Here is a 7,526-nt window from a genome sequence, read left to right on the forward strand (position 1 = left end):
TTTTATTCACCAAATGTCCTTGGGTACCTATAAAAGTCCATTCCCCTGAAACACATTAAATACTCTATGATAGGATTTGTGAATTAAAATTTGGACTAAAGATTCTGAAGTGTCTGGAGCCTGTGTACAGGGTGCTACTCAATACTCACCACGATGCCCCTGGAGGGCATTTTGGTAATTCTCAGGGTTTCAGACTGGCCCAGTTGGATGTGGTACACTACCTTGGTAAGATTCCTGGAAGACTCTCCTAGGGCACTGTCAGATTGTCAGAATCTTCTGTTTCAAGAACCAATTTCACATCTTGCTTCTTCTAGTTTGGCTGTTAAAGTCCAGGTTCTGAGAGACAGGGGCATCTCTGAGTCTGATTCTCACTATGTTAAAAGCTAGGGAGTCTACTTCCTTCAAAGTCTATCATTGCACTTGGATGGCATATTTTAATTGCTGGGAATTCTGGGGCTTTCACCTCAGGAGTTTCTCTGTGGGAAGAATCGTCCTCATTCCTGCAGCTGGGTTTGGACAAGCGTTTGTCTCTCAAGTTTCTGCCCTTTCTATCCTGTTTCAGAGACCATTAGCCTCTCACTCCTTGGTTAAGGCCTTTGTACAGGTGGTCTCTCATATAGCTCCCCCAGAGACTATAAGACCTGAATTATTTTTGTGTTCAGAAATCATTTGAAAACATTTTAAACTCCTTTACTCCACCCGCAAGGTGTGTTTACCTTGTAGCCATCACCACTGTGAGGTAAATATCTGACCTGATGGCCTTATCTTTTAATGAACCCCTTTTGGTTTTGCATAAGGACAAGGTGGTACTGAGGCCCAGGACTTCATTTATGCCTTTCATCTCAGCCAGGACATTGTTCTCCCATCCCTCTGGCTCCAGATCACCAAAAGGAAATTTCCCTCCATTGTGGTTCGGGCTGTGCAAGTCTACCTTTCAGCCACAGCTAATTTCAGAAAGACTAATTCCCTTTTTGTCATTCTAGAAGAGTACTTCAGCTTTTCATTCCATTATCTCTATGTGGCTTAGACAAACCGTCATTCAAGCTTATGGTCTAAAGGACCACCCCGTCAAGGCACACTGTACTAGTTCTGTGAGCACCTCTTTATGACTGTTTTAAGTGCTATTGTGTGCACTTTAATGTGCATCGACTCACCTGTCTCCCACATTTGTTCCAGAGGAAGGCAGAGAATATTTGAATAGTCTTGTGTGTTTTTGATTATGCTATGAGTAAGGGTCTACAACTGAAATAAGTCAGCTTTTTTTATTGCTGTATTCTTAGTGCCGGTTCACACAGGGGCGACTTGTCAGGCGACCTAGCCGCCTGACAAGTCGCCTCCCGTTCTGTACAATGGAACCGTTCTAATAGGAGCGACGCAAGTCGCTCCGACTTAGAAAAAGGTTCCTGTACTTCTTTTGGGGCGACTTGAGGCGACTTGCATAGACTTCTATACAGAAGTCGTTTTGCAAGTCGCCGTGGATGTCGTGTGCAGGTCGCCTCGGTGAGGCGACCTGCAAGTTGTGCCGCCCTTAGTGTGAACCGAGCCTTACCATGTAAACAGTTAAGATTGATTTACAAATGTTACCGTCTTGATCTAAGATTGTTCAATTATCTCATGGAATGCGGAGGCACTTTAACCAGAGCACCAGTATTTCTATCTCCAGAAGGTCTGTAAGGTGTAGCGCTGCTGTTTCTTTTAAGCAGCTACTAGCAGGCCCAAGAAAATAACAGACAACTAAGGACTGTCTGAAGCATAAAAGTGCTCTTCAGTTGAACTGCTTTTAGATGTCCTTAAGGTTAAAGTCTTCCTACGTATCTCAATGGACAAGAAAGTATATAGAAAATTTGTACTCACTGTATAATCTTTCATGAAGTCTTTTGAAAGACACAGGTCCCTCCATTCTAGGTTTATGATCATGCTCTTGGTACTGCTTTGCTACATAACTGAGGCCTTCATTATCTTAATTGCACATCTTGTTCCATCAATGCACACCTGCTATTTGATACTGGGACTGTAACGAAACATCCCACACTCCGCTTGAGTGCTTTCGTCATATACCGCTTCCTCCAGTCTGAATTTAGATATTAGCCTAGTAGACAACAAACTATAGTAGGAGTAGACTGTCTGGCTCCTACCCAGTTCTAGAGGCCTGTGATCAGCTCTTTATATATATCCTGGGAGATATTGTGGATAAATATTACTGTTATATTTAAGTAACCACCTTCTCATTGTCCATTAAACAGCTGTCCATCATTTTCTCATTCACCCTGTGCCCCTAATGGACACAGTGTGACTTAGACATAGGAGGTGCATGGGGAGCTGAAACAAGGGTTTCCCAACCTCTCCAAGGGATTCTGGGTTCCACGGGCCCTCCCGTCACATCTCTCCCCTTTCGGCAGAAGACTAACACAGGAGGAGACCCCAGATGGGTTCACTCCGAAGTTAGTCCATAGTTCCAGTCCCCCAATGCCTGTACCCACACAGTACCCCAAACAAATTGTTCCAAACAGAGCATTACTCACCCAGCCAACCTCTGCCTCTTTCATAGAACATTCTCGCTGCTGGGGGAAAGTGCGGACTGGTCCGTCCCCCTGGAGTCCCATCAGCTGCTGGAGAGAAGACAGGGTGGCTGGGCTCGCTCCGTCATGCTTCTGCTGGGGACCCCACATCATCTGCTCCAGCTAACTGTTGGGGAGCGAGGCCGACTGCCCTGGCTCCCTGGAACTCCGCAGTTGTTGCCGGTGCTGGGCAGAGGTTGGTAGCACTCTGCCCTGTTGCCAGCACTTCTGCTTGTTTTCTGTTTGTGGAGACCGCAGGCCCATGCACCGACACCAGATCAAGCTGCAACCGCTATCTCCTCACCCTGGCCTCCAGAACTGCCGCAGGTGTGGGGCAGAGGTCTTGGACCCTCTGTCTGGTTGCCAGCACGTCAGGTGGGTTGGTGTCATCAATCCGGGGAGCCATCTGCTGCTGGAACTCCCTTTCTGTTAGTTGAGGGCAGAGGTTAGCAGCACTCTGCTGGGTTGCTGGCATCATTCTGGGGTGCCATCTACTGCTGGGAAGGGAAGCCGGCTGCTTCATCTCCCTTACCCTCATCTGGCTGCTGGAACAACATGTCTCTGGTACTGTCTCCCAGGTGCATGGATCCTTGCTTGGGAGGAAAGACCACCGCCTTCTCACCTGGGCCTCCGGAACTGCCGCAGGTTGTAGGGCAGAGGTCTTGGACCCTCTGTCCAGTTGTCAGTGCTTCAGCTGGAGAAGTTTCTGGTAACTCCACAGATGCTGCTGGCAGAAAATCCCAAATCTCTGTCAGTGTTGTGGGAGAAAGGCCGACTGCCTCTTCTCTTAGTGAGGCTGAAGCTGCTGTTGGTGCTGGGCAGAGCTCAGTGATTTCTGTCCCTGATGCCAGCTCTTCTGCTGGAGGCTCACCAGGTTGTTCTTCCTCAGCAGAAAAGTCTATCAAATCCCCAGTCTCTATAACTGATGTATGGGGATAGAGGTTCACCATCTCCTGTCCGTAGAACCCAGAAGATGTTATTGGTGCTGGGCAGAGGTTAGTAGAGCTCTACCCTGTTGTCAGCACTTCAGCTTTGGGGACGGCAATCTCCGGAGTTTCCACTGCTAATTCTCTGGCATGCTGCTGAACATGTTCTAGCAGTTTCCTGTATGCCCTTTTCAGATGCTGTTCTTTACTTAGCAAATATTCCAGATCAGGTTTAAGCTCTGAGACCCCTGCAAGACTGAGCATAGCCTCTCTATAATCTCGCAGGTCCTCAAGGGTAGGTTCTCCTTCATCGCCAAACCCAAAACGATCTGTAAGGCTCTCCCACAGCAATCCAGGGACGCCAAAGTCATATCCCTCCGGAGAGCATTCTCTTGCCTCCCCTAAATAACCCTGCTCTACGCGCCATTGCAGAGCCCGATAACGATTGTCCAGCTCTATCTCCTGCTTGACCAGCCTGTCCAACTTAGCTACCCATTGCTCCTGGGGCCGCTCTCCCAGGAATGGCATCCGTAACTCCTGTTGGTTACTGGCTCTTTGATCTGGGGTTGGAAAGCACTTGCCCTGTTGCATACCAGCGACCTGGAGAGCTCCAATCCAGAGCTCCACCCAAATCTGCTGCCTGATCTCCAGCTATTCACCCACAGACACAGTCCTGGAGTATGCTGAAAGGACAATCCGCAGCAGCCCCGGGAACTCTGATGCCAGATCCATATATCCGCTGGGGTGACTGAAGTCTGCTATCCTGATCTTAGATTCAGGTAGGGGTTTGGCTGTCCCAGACTGCAGGAAGCGTCCCACTGCTTGCCACCAATGTAACGAAATGTCCCACACTCCGCTTGAGTGCTTTTGTCATAAACTGCTTCCTCCAGTCTGAATATAGATATTAGCGAATATTGTAACCAAGATCCAGATGAGACTAGCCCAGTTACACAGCTTTAACATGGACTGTTTTATTTTGAGATCTCACACAAATATATACACCAGAATGACAATACAAACTGTAACCAAAAACCTAATTAACATGAGCTAATTAACTAATCATTTAGACAGCCTAGGTGACACCTTTCAGGACAGATTTGCAGTCTTTTAGCTCAGAAGACACAATCAATATCATCATAAACACAGCAAACCTCACAATAGCAGAAGCTAATTACAATTAACAATACAAACACTGATCTCCCCCCTCCTCAGCCTAGTAGGCAACAATTTATAGTAGGAGTAGACTGTCCAGCTCCTACCCAGTTCTAGAGGCCTGTGATCAGCTCTTTATACAGTGCCTTGCAAAAGTATTCACCCCCTTGGCATTTTTCGTGTTTTGTTGCCTCACAACCCGGAATTAACATGGATTGTTTGAGGATTTGCGTCATTTAATTTACAGAACATCCCCACAACTTTGAAGATTTTTTTTCCATTGTGAAGCAACAAATAGGACAAAATAACAGAAAAACTCAATGTGCATAACTTTTCACCCCCCTAAAGTCAATACTTTGTAGAGCCACCTTTTGCAGCTATCACAGCTCCAAGTCGCTTTGGATAAGTCACTATGAGCTTGTCACATCTTACCACTGGGATTTTTGCCCAGTCCTCCTTGCAAAACTGGTCCAGCTTCTTCAAGTTGAATGGTTTGCGCTTATGAACAGCAACCTTTAAGTCTGACCACAGATTTTCTATTGGATTGAGGTCTGGGCTTTGACTAGGCCATTACAACACATTTACATGTGTCCCCTTAAACCACTCAAGTGTTGCTTTAGCAGTGTGTTTGGGGTCATTGTCCTGCTGGAAGGTGAACCTCCGTCCTAGCCTCAAATCACACACAGAGTGGTACAGATTTTGCTCAAGAATTGCCCTGTATTTAGCACCATCCATCTTTCCCTCAACTCTGACCAGTTTCAACTGCTGAAAAACATCCCCACATCATGATGCTGCCACCACCATGTTTCACTGTGGGGATGGTGTTCTTTAGATGATGTGATGTGTTGGGTTTGGGCCAGACATAGTGTTTTCTTTGATGGCCAAAAAGTTAAATTTCAGTCTCATCAGCCCAGAGCACTCTCCTCCATACATTTTGGGAGTCTCCCACATGCCTTTTCGCAAACTCAAAACGTGCCATTTTGTTTTTTGCTGAAAGTAATGGCTATCTTCTGGCCACTCTGCCATAAAGCCCAACTCTATGAAGCGTACGGCTTATTGTTGTCCTATGTACAGATACTCCAGTCTCTGCTGTGGAACTCTGCAGCTCCTCCAGGGTTACCTTAGGTCTCTGTGCTGCCTCTCTGATTAATGCCCTCCTTGTCCGGTCTGTGAGTTTTGGTGTGCGGCCGTCTCTTGGCAGGTTTGCTGTTGTGCCATGTTCTTTCATCAAAGATTTGGATATTTTTTTATAACCTAACCCTGACTTGTACTTCTCAACAACATTGTCCCTTACTTGTTTCGAGAGTTCCTTGGTCTTCATGGCAGTGATTGGTTACTGGTGCCTCTTGCTTAGGTGTTGTAGCCTCTGGGGCCTTTCAAAAAGGTGTGTGTATATGTAATGGCAGATCATGTGACACTTAGATTGCACACAGGTGAACATCATTTTACAAATGATGTGACTTCTGAAGGTAACTGGTTGCACCAGAGCTTTTTATGGGCTTCATAACAAAGGGGGTGAATACATACGCACATGCCAATTATCATTTTTTTATTTCTGAAAAATAGTTTTATGTATATATTTTTCTAATTTTACTTCACCAACTTAGACTATTGTGTTCTGATCCATCACATATAATTCAGATGAAAAAAACAACTAAAGGCTGTAATGAAACAAAATAGGTAAAAAGCCAAGAGGGGTGAATACTTTTGCAAGGCACTGTATATATCCTGGGAGATATTGTGGATAAATATTACTGTTATATTTAAGTAATCACCTTCTCATTGTCCATTAAACAGCTGTCCATCATTTTTTCTCATTCACCCTGTGACCCTAATGCACACAGGGTAATTTAGACATAGGAGATGCATGGGGAGCTGAAACAAGGGTTTCCTAACCTCTCCAAGGGATTCTGGGTTCCACGGGCCCTCTAATCACAGGGACTTTATCATTTTAATTGCACTTTTTGTTTTACTAATGCACACTTGTTATTTGAGATTGTGTTTTTTTAGCGCTGCTTTTGTGTGTTTATAATATGTTTTTTAAGAATACTTACCTTCGGTAGGTTTATATAGCAGCTGCTTTTTACCTTAACGGTCAATATTACTGATACTAATCATTTAAGATATATTTGATTTCCACCTCACCAATCCATAAGCGCATGATATAGTCGGAAAGGTCTTGATATTGGTTGTTTGTATAACCGAGGCTTGCTGATAGTAGCAAGGGTTTATCCTGGGCTGGCCTACAGTTTTTTAGTCTAGTCCTTATGTAGGTGTCAATATATCATAAAGGGTAAGGTGTACCTGTATCCCTCACTACATTCCAAGAAAATAATTTTACAGTAAGCACAAAAATCCTTTTAAAGCTATACTGTGTTGCACGTAAAAGAAAAAAAAAAGTGTTGGAATACATTGCTAGCAAACCATTGACATAAGACCAAGTTGGGATTGTGTGGACACAAATTAGAATGACAGTAACATTTTCAGAGATTCGCGATCAATAAAATTCGTAATGACAACTCTAAAGCTGAGCGGCTTTCTAGCTCAATTCAGAATCCTCAATGTTATTTCATATCTCACACAAAGCAATCTTATTTAAAGTGGTTGTAAAGGCAAAAGTTTTTTTAACGTCACGCATTCTATGCATGAAGGTAAAAAACTTTCTGAGTGCAGCTCCCCCCAAGCCACCCCCCTTATACTCCCCTGAGCCTGATCTTGATGCAGCAATGTGCACGAGAGCTGAGGCTCTCTCAATTCTCACTGGCATAGAGACAGCAGGGAGAGCCATTGGCTCCTTCTGCTGTCAATCACAGCCAGTGAGGAGAAAGCAGGGGGGTGGAGCTGAGCCACGTTCTGTGTCTCTTATGGACACAAAAAAGCAGCTCAGGAG

Source organism: Aquarana catesbeiana, linkage group LG01 (assembly GCF_042186555.1).
Source record: "Aquarana catesbeiana isolate 2022-GZ linkage group LG01, ASM4218655v1, whole genome shotgun sequence".
NCBI classification, from domain to species: Eukaryota; Metazoa; Chordata; class Amphibia; order Anura; family Ranidae; genus Aquarana; species Aquarana catesbeiana.